This window comes from Rhyacophila brunnea, unplaced genomic scaffold (assembly GCF_057557595.1).
Source record: "Rhyacophila brunnea isolate RB1 unplaced genomic scaffold, BYU_Rbru_1.0 scaffold_35, whole genome shotgun sequence".
Classification (NCBI taxonomy): Eukaryota; Metazoa; Arthropoda; class Insecta; order Trichoptera; family Rhyacophilidae; genus Rhyacophila; species Rhyacophila brunnea.
In genome coordinates, this window is record NW_028233017.1 from 207642 (window position 1) to 221477 (window position 13836).

Below are 13836 nucleotides of genomic sequence, written 5' to 3' on the forward strand. Positions count from 1 at the left end.
TATTGATTGTTAAAGAACTAATTGACTGTGTATTCCGATATTGTAAATATGGTACATGGTTTTAAATCACATAATTTTTTATTAAACGCATTGATCAATTGAGCTATGTATTAATAGTAATTTCAAGTTTATATTTAGGTAAAATCAAGAATATGACATCCAGGTGACGAAAAAAGATTGTCAAAAGAACATTGCTATTTATTTTAGAACTTTATTGATATGTATATTTTTATGATGAATTCTCGTTGCATATATATCTTTTCTATTTTTACATATTAAAACATGTGATAACTTTTAAAAAATAAAATGAACGAATATGACTTATTTTCTGAAATTTGCGAATATTGAAGATAATAATTATTGCTGAACATTTTTTAAGTCTAATGTGTGTCCAAATTTATATTGTAACATAGCTTTAGTTGTACCTGAAAATTCTTATGTTTCAATTAATTTTAGTTTTCGCTCTGTGTGTTTGCGTTTTCCTCCAAAAAATTGATATTGCATAACTTAATTCCATCACATATTCATATATTATACTCGATTTATATGCTTAATATGTGTTTGAGGCTTTTATAATTATCACTAAAATTTATTTTTTAAACACTTCAAAGTCCCAGAAGGTTAATTTATTTAACATTTAAATAAACCAATTTTGAGATGAATTTAACATTAAAAAATATTTTAAACATAAAATTGATTTCTCCGATTGCTTGTGCATATAAGATGAAATATATATGAATTTAATGAATACCGTATATGGAATAAAACTTAAATAAAGTTGAATATCATGTTTTAATGAATAGAGGGGCAAATAATATTTTGATTCAAAATTTATTACTGTAAAAAATTGAATAAAAGGGGTTTATTGCCAATTATTTTGGACAAAAATAAATAATAGATGAAATATTTGCCTAAAAAAGATTCTATTATTTTTAAATCTAAATATAGAAGCACAAATAAAGTATACCGATAAAAACTTCACTTAAATTTGCGTAAAATATATATTACAAAAAAGTGGTGAAAACCAGAATGCCTTTTTTTTATACAGCAGTTGTTAAATAGCCAAGAATATATGTTTTTATAGATAAAAAAAGCCGAGAAAATTATGTATACATTAAAACCGCCAAAATTCCATGAATACCGAAACTAATTTTGAGATGGCACAACTTTATAGTGAAAACCGTGCATAAATCAATGTATTTAATTTAAATCCATAGTTGAATTTAGCGAAGCACGAATGTTTAAAATATAATACAATCATTAGAAGCTCAATGTAAATAATATTTTATTATATTTTTTAAATGAATTTGATGAGGCTAAAATCATAAAAACTAATACAGCTTTCATTACTTCAATATTTTTATTACTATTCTTTCAATCAGAATTTTATTTACAAATATAAAAGCCGTCATAATTTTTTTTGTGCCTCAACAGCAGGGAATCTCATAAAATTATCTCTTATTATAACGTTCGGGTAGCTACTACAATTTTTCAGGTAAGATTAAAAATTGGCATCAATAAATTTTGAATAGTATTGACTTTGATTTATCTATCGTGTAATCTGTTCTTTTGAAAGACAACGAATTTTGCGCAATAGTAATTTTAACGAAAATGCACCTTTTTGACGATCAAAGGTGTTTAGACTTAAAATCTTAAACACTCTTATAATATTTTATAGCTTACTTATATTTAGAGTTCAGTTATACAGCTTATTTATAATATTTACAAATTTTTTTATATGCATTAATTATTTATAAGTTTCCCTTTTCTAGATTTCGACAATCTTTGAATACATACTTTAAGGAAATTTAATCTTGCTTGTGATATTGGCTTATATTTTGGCTCTAATTATCCTTGAAAGTATCTATAATTCAATTTTTGACCCTTATGTATTTCTTTATCAATAAATAAAACAAAAAAATAACTTGGGCTTTGGTCTTTATGAAAAGCGAAAAAATAGAACAAAAAACAATTAGAATAATTATATAAGTACATCGAATATAAATATTTTTTGATTTGCAACACCTATCTTTATCGGTATTCACCCACAAGAGGAATCTTTTTTTTCCATATCATGGATTTATATTAAAAGGCTTTGAATTATATTGAAATTGATTAGAAATAAGGAAGAATTGCTTTTATAATAAAAAAATCGGCATTTTATTGTTTAGAAATAGTGTTCTAGGCATATAAATTAATAATCATTCAATTTTATTACTATAGGATTTATTTTTATTTTTATATTATCTATATACATAAAATAATAAATGAAATAATATTGTACCAAAAGAGCACATAATTAAAAAAATACAGGTGTTGAATACTTTATTAAACTATTTAATTTTAGATAGATCATATTATACATAACATGCGATCAAGGTATATTTAGATAAAAATAGTCTGGCTTTTTCATTATATTAACTAACCTTTTTTAAAAATAAAGTTTAATCTGTAGTAAATTTAACGAAAATTGTGTTATTAATGCTTGAATATAATAATTATTTAATTTTTAAATTCAAATGCAAAACTATAATTTTTAATGTATCAATACTGGTTATAAAAGAATATTAAAAATGGGTTTATATTAGAGTAAGATTTTGAAGATAAAAGATGTTATATAATTGTATACGGTTTTATAAGTTAAGCTAGAATCTGGTTTTCAATATTTCTGCCACAAATTTGTCAATCAATTCCATTAAATTTCTCTAAAAAATAGTAAACGAATATATTATTTATTAGTAAAAAATTAAAATACGGAAATGATACTTTTGTTTTTAAATATAGAAACATCTTTTCATCAGAAATTTAAATTTTGTAGTTTCAGATTGAGAATTACGTAGAATATCGATTTCATCGTTGTGATAGTTCAAATACATTTTGGTTTAACAGCCAAATATAAAATATATACAATGATAAAATTAATTTTACTTAGATTATTGCTTTAATTTAATGGCACTGATGCTGATCTGTCTAAAAAAGTTTAAAACTATACTAATAACTTGAATGTAGCTCAGATAAAAAATTGATGATACGAGAAATATAATAAGCTTCCATTTTTACTATCTGTCACGTATGATTACAAATATATTCTTACTGATAAAAACTTGCATTTTAAAGACTATCAGAAAAAATGCTTGGCCTACTTGATGAAATTAAATTTCCTACGGAAAATACATGCAAAAATTCTTTTATAATTTTTCAAGATTATTATTTTCAAAATCATAACAGATTCTTATTCAGAAAATGAAACATATTGTATAGATAATTATTAGATAAATATTGGAAAATATTATATACCCATAACTGAGTTTATTCAAATAATTGAATTAATAGTAGCCTTATTTGAACAGCAGCAAATAATTTCTAGAAAAAATATATGTCAGAATCTTAAAACACATAATAAGCAATATAAATCAGGAATATATTTTTTAAACTTGCGATACGAATTTCTTCTCATCTTAAATAAATTATAATGATGAGGAAGAAAACATTTTGTGATCAAAACCGCACAATATATTCGAATTCCCATGCAAAAACTCGTTTTTTGGAATTTAGATAAAGAATAAAAAATAATTCTCTAACTTAGACACGCTCTCTGTAAATTTTTTAAGCCTGATACGATCGAGTTTTTTTATATCAATAAAATATATATCTTTTGCTTCAATGGAGTATGGAATATACAAAAGACAATGTATTTATTAATATGCGTGTCAATTTCATATATTATTCAAAGGAAGTTAGTTTAAAATAAACAGATAAGAAATTAAAAAAAATAATCGATCGTGTCGAGTTTTCTAAAGCCACATATTAAAGAACCAAGACAATTTATTGGCTATATTATAAATCTAAATATGCATTAAATTACATTTTAAATTTTTCTAGAGGCAAATATTTGTTTAGGATAAATATAATGGTAATTAATAAGTTCGTTTGAAATAAAAAAATATTGAACAAGCATTTCAGTCAAATATGTCATCTAAAAATAACAAAACGCGATGTTTATTTGCATAATCATTTATTTATTTCATTTAAAACCTCCTAAATGTAAAATTACATACTTTTGAATATTAATATACAGCAATTAAAATACATTAAAAATCGAAAAAGAAATTGTAAAGTGAAATTATATTCTACTGATTATAAAATAAATTAAATCACAAATTTGGCATTCAAGTAATACATATAAGATCGAAGAAGACGAGACAATCTTTGAAATATAAAAATCAATATTGAATATCTCGATTCTGTTATAGCATAATTTAAGTGGCCAATTGAAGAAATCTTTTAATTTGTTTTGGAGGAAACCCATAATTGATAGCAATTTATTATCTTCAGAATGCCTCACTGATTAATACGATATGATTAAAGATTTATCGCCAATGTATTTATTTAATTTGATTTATCTTGATTTATGCATAATTTTTTTATTTACTCATATTTAATTTTCCTTCTTATAATGGCACACCTTTATTTTTAGTCATATAAAATTTATAGCATGGCCTATTTTTATCCTTTTTATCTGGAAGTTGTCTATACATATAGAAAATTTAAATCAAAACTAGTGGATAAATCCACGTCTAATTAAATCTAATTCCTTTTAGCCCATAAAAAAAGGATTTTTACGAATTTTATTTGTTGTAAAACGCAGTATATTTTTTATTATAGGACAAAAGAATTCTTTGTCATTAAAAATGTAAAACTCTGTTAAATATACTTTTCTGAAATTAAAATATGAACATCAAGCACAAAGAATATTCTCGCCGTTAAATTTGGTAGATATGTTTTTTTGATACTTCTGGCTGTAATTGTCATTGTTTATCGTTGCATATTTACTTCATTATATCTTCAATAGTTTTAAAAAACTAGTAATCAAATAATTAAATTGAAAGTCTTAGAGAAAATAATTTTTTGAGAAATCTTTAAAATAAACCATTTCGAGGCTGGCAAATAAATACAAAGCAATCTATATTTTTTCCACTGATCACCATTCTATCCACCAGAAAATTTTTGTTCATTATAGTATTTTAATATATACGGTTTTATATGCTAAAAAACAATTATCAGGTAATAAAAGTAAAAATTGTAGCTCCAATATTTATATATTAATAATTTAATTTTTTTTCATATATTGATAAACTAAATTATTCACGAATTGCTTGAACTTTATTATTAGCAAATGACATAATCGTTTTTTATCATTATAAACAACTAATTTTATGCAATTTTTGCTGAGTTCCCTCGTTAGAAAGAAGAAACATATATTAAATAAACTATATATTAAATTTACATTCATTGGGTTTTTGTATGATAATCTATCGTTTTTTCTTTGACTCACTGGCTTACTTTCTTACAAGGCAAATAAAAAATATTATAATCAATAAACACTAGTTTTTCATATAGAAAAGATTTATTTTCCTTTGTTTATACAACAACATTTAAAAGTATATGTGAAAATATTGGGAAATTTTTTATAAAAAAAGTTAAATTAATATAATTTAATATTATGCTAGCAAAAAATAAAATCTCAATTTACAAAAAAAAATAACAATTACTCGATAAAATTTTATAAATTAAATATGCAATACTCTGATATTTTTCCGATTATTATATTTAAGCTCTCATTCTATCACATATGGTCGGAATAAAAGGATATTAACATTATAAAATGATATACTATGTTTTTTGGCCTATAAAAAAAATTTAAATTTTTCCTATTTTTTTTTATCTAAAAAATAAAGCTTAAAATACAATGAAGAAAAGATTTTTGGACGTGAAATACTTAGTATTACAGAAATCACTTCTACTCTTTTTTTGATATAATGTAGATAATAAGGTTAATAGTCGAACGGGAGTAGACATCAAGAAAATAATTCGACACAGATGGTGATATTTGAAATAAATCAAGAATATACGGGCGGTTGTTGTACTTTTTTTATATACGGACAACAGATTTCTATAAAAAATATTCATCATATGAACCTTAAAAATAAAAATGCATTGATGTACCGCCAATAAATTAAAGAGATGTTAATTATATTTAAAAATTTGCGGAATACTTTATTTCTGATTTATATTTTACCGTTTTCGTATATAAAATGCAAATAATAATTATAATGTAAGTATTAGCTCAAAAATATACTTTTGGATAGATAAGTTGATTAACCTTTACATATGTAGTATTTTTAATGATAAAATTACAGAGAAAAATATTTTGATCCACCATATTGTGTAATAGATTAGCTATGATAGAAAACAATTTATTGGAAGATATAATTCTGTTTTTTAAAAAGAATTTCAACGGTTGTGTGTTTTTTCGTCTAAGATACCTACACTGTATGTATTATATTTAAAAAAATATTTTTGATTTTACTTCGTGAAAAATAAAAACGATGTCTTGGTAAAAATATTACAGACAAAAATACATTTATGTATTCTAAATAATTTCATTAATTTTTTTTTTGCAATTTATTTGACATAATAAAATTGATAGCTAAAAGTTTTAACATTCATGCTTCACCAAAATGTTTCAATGTTTACTGATACATTATAAATGCGTATAACGTAAAAAAAGTAATGATATTTACATCATATTATTTTTTTTAGCGGTTTTGTTCTTAATTTGTACAAATTCACCATATTTGGTACATTTAATACAAATTTAATTCATAGTATAACAACTATTAGCAAATAAGTTATTGTTTGCATGATATATAATATTATAAAATGGCGCTACTGTCGTAAAAAAATTAAATCTGCTTTAGAATATGTTTCTAAGTTCATGATGAAAATTTTAGTTTTGTTATTTCATTTAATAATAATGTAATTGTTTCATAATAAATTAAAGTTTTGTTGATAAAGTAGTTTTATATGCGCCTAAATACAAATTTGATGGGTTAAAGGTTTGAAACTTTAAAAGCAATACAACGTATATGTAAAATTGGAATTGTTAAACAGCTGAAAAATACACAGCCATCTTTCATATCATTTCGTAAGCGTAAATGATTTTTTCTTGTCTATAATATGTCATGAAATATGATTTTCTGATAGTGGAATGGAAAGTTAAGCTGATTGGGGCGAGTTTTGCTGAGTAAATAAAATTACACAAGGTTTAATCTATAAACTAAATTAAAAATAGCCCGTTTGTCGGTAATAAAATGGTAAACTTCAAGATTTTCTTTTTTGAATTTAATAAAATATCACTAATAAATGAAATAATGAAATTATGAAATTATCTTCAAAAAAATTTGTATATCACTCATTGATTTTTGTAGACACTTGTTTTTGCTAATTTTATTTTTAAATAAAGAAATGGGTCAATATTATATGTTGATATTGTAGAAATATAAAAGCAATCCAAATCTCTTACAACAAATAGAACATATAACAGACTTTAATCTCATGTTTTTAACTAAACGATATGGTTGTGTCAACAAAAATACCAGCATAGTCATCTAAAATCTTGAATTTTAATATTAAAAAGAAAAAATAGTGAGCTATTGAATCTAAACATAAAGTATCGGTTGAATTTAAAAAAGTGGACATATGGTAGTTTTCTGCAAAAAAAAATCTTAGAGCATCTAAAGAATGTATAATATTCAAGATATAATTAAGGGTGGATATTGTATAAATATTTATATAGAAAAAACGCATAATTTGTTTATTAACAAAGGGATTACATGAAAAGCTTTAATCTAGTAAAAAAAAATTTCGTCAAAAAATAAGTAATAAATATATATTCTTTCTTTTTATGCCAATACATTCAATATATATATTTATATTAGAAATGAAGCCGAACAATAAAATATAAAATCTAATCTGCGTATCATAGGTGATTATAGTATTTTTAAATTATAATTTAGCAAGAACGAAACTATTTTTAAAAGACTAGACAATGCATAGAAAAATTTTATATATCAGTAAAGGCATATTTGAAATAGCTAAGTAGTAACATAAAATATTATATTTTAACCTAAGAATGCACCACACTTATTTTTTTTTGTTTTTGTTGTATTTTTAAATCATCCAAAATAGAATTTAATGACGAAATTATATGTGTGAATATCAACATGAGTTAATGATACAAAAAAATTGCGGCTGTTCATATTGGCAGCAATTTTTTTATAAAAATAGTAGATACTTTTGTATTAAATTCAAAATATCGAATTGCCGATGAACAGGTTTCTACAATAATATTTATTTTAAATCTAATTTATGATTCTTCGCATTGATCGCATAATCTCAATGGTATTATTTATTCATTGGCAAATACTTTTTATATGATTCACGAAAAATATTATCGACCATATAAAATTTTCATATCGTAAAAAATACAAACTTTCTGAAATAATTTAAAAATAGCTAAAAATATCAGAATTTATGTGACATATTGCGCAAAATAAAGTATTCAAAGGGTCAAATAAAAAAATTCTACTATTAAATTTGTAAATATTAAATGATAAATAGACTAGAACCCCGTTTTTAAAAAAAACGTTGATTTTATACAAAAAGCTGTACTTTAATCGTTAAGATTTTTATTTTTTAATTTCGTTTATCTATAGAATATTCACATTTACAAATTTAATTGCACGTTAAAATACATGGATTGGTTATTAACCATAAAAGTCCCAAGATTCGATTAATTGATCATTTCAGTGTTTATATATTCCTGGATGGGTTTTAATGGGCCATTATGTCTATAAATACCAGTTAAAATATAGATAATTTTATGTTTGTACATGTTCTTATGCATGAAATATAATATTATATTATAAATTCAAATACTACTTTCTTTCTTTTCTAGTATGTAAAAATTTATAAATGGTGTTTAGGTGTAAAAACTTCAAATATCTAATCATAATAACAATTTCATGATATATAATCAAAATATAAACATTTATATAACAATATATTTGTCTTCGCATAAGACTTGCCTGTTTTCGTAACTTTTTGTCCTTTAAAATTCCAAATAGGATCATTGTGGCAATAAAATATGTGATGACCGTTAAAAACCCCCCATTTTTCTGGATTTATATTAGAAATAATATCATACAACTCTTAAAGAGTAAAATTCGAATACCTATAAATGAGAGCATTTGCTGCTGATTATTACTTTCATCTCAATATCATATACAATATGTATCCTATTCATTGATTATTCGCTAATATTATAGAACTTAAATTAAAAAATACAAAAAAAATAATAAAATTTAACTTAAATTAAAAAATTAGATACTGATAGAAACATGAAATAAGATATAATCTCTACAGATAATTTTAGTTCTTTCTTTTTATGGCACATCTGGTGCCTTAGACATAATTAAAGAATATAATTTCTAGTTAAAAAATAGAAAGGGTGCATTTTATTATACTTTAAAGATTTTATATTGGATATTATAATTTAATAGTTCTTTCTGATTTAAATAATTTAATATTCAAATATATAATACTATGCCTTGCATCGGATCGATTATCTTAAAAAATTTAAAAATACAAAATAACAGACCAAAAGCCACTTTCTAAATACCAAATAATATTATGTTTCTATTTCCGAAATATGCCTTGTTCCATGATATAAACTTTAACGCATTTTAAAATAAAAAAAGGTATATGAATGAATTTTATTTCATACTTTAAAATATTGAAGTTTATAATAATTGTTTTTCTATCAATATATTTTTTAAAAAAATCAAAGTGATCGTTGAAAAATGTTTCTCACATTAGGAATTTCACTGTTTTGTCCGAGTAAATCTTTATTTTTCTCGTTTTCGGATTCATAATATAGCTAAATATTTTTGGAAATTAGTAATAAAAGCTTAAATATATTTACCCGTATTTTTTTATCACATCTTAATTATAAGATTATAATCATATTTTTATTGCAAGACGAGGCGGTGACACAGTATCATAAAAGGTGCCAGAAAGAACTCGGAGTTACGAACCAGATCAAGGCATATATAAAATCTTGGGACTGTGAAAGATCCTTGAATTAATATTTCTGGAAAAAGAAGTATTGAAGATGTCATAGGAGAGGAGAAGATAGCCAAAAGTATAAATACACTGTGGGGATGTAAAATCAAGCAGGTTGTGCTTACAAAAACAAATATAAATAAAAACCAATAATTTAACCCTGTAAATAAATCAAATAAAATTAATTATTATAAACATAGATAAAAAAGTAGAAAATAAAAAATTATATGAGACCTAAATAGATGGAAAAAAAGTGTACATATCAAGAATTAAAAGGAATAACTGAATTTGAAGTTCAATTTTATATTAATTTCGGTATAATAAATAATTGTCGCAGAATAATTTTTTTCAATATCATGAAAATAAGCCATTTGATTTAGGTTAAATGAATTCAGCATAATTTGTAAAGCGAAGAGGATTCATTTTTGCAATCTTAGCATCATTTATCTGAAAATCGACTCGATTAAAATTTATTTAAACGGGCCAATAAAAATAAATACAGTCGAAATCATGTTATGATAGACGAGGATTGATATAACACTATAAAAATAGGGGATAAAGCTTAGCATAAGATACAAGGTTACTGCGAAATAGTCAAATATAATTAAAGTTTATTTCTTTCAATCCATGGTAGAATGTCTATGCACGGGATACATATAAATTAAATATGAAGATGGTGTTTGAACATAAAAGCCTGGGGAGTTTTAATTTTATTGTATTAATGCAAAAAAAATCCTTCTGATTTTCCCATATTAAATAAATACATTATAAGCCAGTTTAGGATATATTGATCTTATTATATAATATTATAGTATATTTGACCTTATCATAAATTCATATAGTTTTTTTTAATGGTCTTACAAAATAATGCAGCTAATTAACATATTATCCGACTTTTTCAGGGTTTTACCAGAAAACAGCAATAATTCTTTTTTTATTCTGGATTTGCGCATTCTAATTTTCAATACATAATTATATCCAATAGAAATTGTATGCAACTAACATGTGCGAAAAATTCATAAGAATCTTTTAAATATAATATGTTTAGGCTAAACATTGTTAATTGTGTCACACGATTTATCATTAACTTTTTTTATTTTCTCAGGTGCTGAAGGCTATGCCAGCCAAAATTTTATCCCAATAGAAGGAGTATATTAACAGTTAATTTTGCCTAGCGAGTGAAATTGACATATGAAAGATAAGGAAAGACACATTAATTTTGAGCAACTATTTTTAACAGAATATAGAAACTAATTTAAGTTTATGATTCTTTCAAATTTGCTATGTTTATCATTTCGTTTTCTTTTGAGCATCGTTTTTTGGCATCTTAATAATGATTCCATCTAATTTTGTGATTTTTCTAAATTTTGATAAATAAATATTTCGTAAAAGATGTTTATAATCCAAATCAATAATTTAATAGACAACACTAATGTAATTCTGCTATTTATTTTCTAATAGATTCGATTTTACGATATTTAATCTTGTTCTGGAAAAATTTCAGATTTCTCAATGGAACAGATTGGGCGATAAATTTTCTCTTCTCGTCATTTTTATAATCTTCCACAATGCACCTTCTTCTTTCTAAACTTATTGGTTCAAGTGTCAAAATCACTGATTTTATACATATTCATAAATATATGGAACATATTGGCTTTAAAGAACTTTGATCTACAATTAAAGTATATATAGATTTTCATAGAACTTAAGTATTGCATCCAAAAACTTAAAAAAATATCTGTGTGTGAGTAAAATTTTATTGGTTGAAATATGAAGTATATTATAGTTGTCATAATTAATGTAGAAAGCGTAAAGAAGGTAAAAAACAAATTATATGTAACTTTATTTTTTTCTAAAAAGTGTAGTAGATTCAAAAAATCGGGAATATTTGTTTTTTACCATACATATTTTTGAGATCGTCTATATTTGTTTTAAATTTAAAAAACACGCTATGTATTATTTTAGTTCAAGGAAATTATTTATAATTAATGAAGTTTCATTTCCAACCATACCAAGTAGAGTTGAAATACCACCCAATGAGAGGTAACCCACGTAAAGGTATTTATTTTTATTACTGGTTTCTGAATATGTGTTTAAGAAGTAGAAAGGTTGAATAACAGTTTTTAAGATTTATTTTTATTTATATTGATTGCCTGTTGCAGATTTTGTGTGAAGTATCATTTGTTTTATCAAAAAAATTCTTTTGATGATTTTAGATGGCTTATTCAATTAAATGAAAATAACAATGTTTCTTATAAATTAAAATGTTGTGTTCTATGCCAAATAAAGTAACAAGATTAATTACATGCTAATTGTGGCACCATATGAGGCTAGTATAATTTTTTTTTCTTATTTGGAACGACGAATTGATAGATAACGCTTGGATCGAAATATATTATAAATATATATCATTTGGAATTCAAAATAAGATCTTGTGTATGTTGATAAGAAATAAATTTTTTTTCATCCAATTAAAAAGATGAAGTTATAAATTTATTCCATAAACTTTTAAAAATTTCTTAGGGTTATCTATGAAAATGGGTCAATTTAAAATTGTAAAGATTGAAATCAGAACAAACTATAATGATATTTAATCTAAAGAATACATCTACATCATTAAAATCAAAAATTTGATTTAAAGATGCATTAAAATCTAGTTTTAGTTTTAAATGATTCATTTGATCGATATAATTATAATAACTTGAAATCTAACTTCTATTTTAAGTAAAAAGGAGATCGTGTCAATATAAACAAATATTAAGCAGCCATCCATGTCATTTTTTTTCTTCTGTGGCATATTATTGCTTTTAATTGATAAATTTCTATGTACAAAAAAATCAAACGGAAGCATACAGAATGATTATCACACATCAAAAATAAATATCGAAAATGGAACGAATTATTCAATAAATGTATGCAATGATGATTGTACAATAAATGTAGATTATATTCGTCGTTTTCTTGATTTGCTGGAAGTTTATAGTGATGAAACATGCATAGAGAAAATAGAAATATTCACAAAATGCACGAAATCTGTGTTTAGAAACAACAAAGCTCTATATGATTTGATCCCTTATTGCAGAATTATATTTTCCAAAACAAAAATTAGTAATGCAGAATCTTATAATAAAAACTTTGCGATTCATCGAATTGCAGAATCAATCGCAGAATATGCTTTTTCGTATCATTATGATTCACAGAATAAAAGTAATGAAAAAAAGGTATATTTTGATCCCAAAAAACGCTTTTTATACCTGTTAAATAGAATGGCATTGTTTTTTATTTCATACAACAATAGAAATATGGAATTGTTAAAATACAACCAGAATTTTGAAAAAAGCATTTCCAAAATTGTCCGGGCCATCTGTAATTTTCTTGAGATTCTCCTTAAATCATCACGAAAAGATATTAATGATAAACTATATAATACCTCAATACTAAATGTTTATTTTAATGGGGCTCTGAACCAGCTTGGATCGTTTATGTCTTTGTATACAGATTATTATTTTCCTGATATCTATAAGAATAAACCATTTACCAATATTAATATTGTAAATAGATCCATATGCGAAAGATTGTCCCTTTTTATTGATATTGTGAAAAAAAAAGAATCACTTGACGATCCAAATGAGTATTTTGTTGATCTACTCTATACAATTCGTGAGAATCTCTATTTGATTGTAATACAGCCAAATCAAAATAACATTTTTATGAACTCTATGTTTTATTCATTGATTATATCGATTAATAATTTTATTATATCCTGGTTTAAATATGTAAAAAATTCGAATGATTCGGATTTATGCAGTAAATACGAAATAAATTTAACTACAATGATGATAGATATAATTAACACTGTTGAACCAGGCC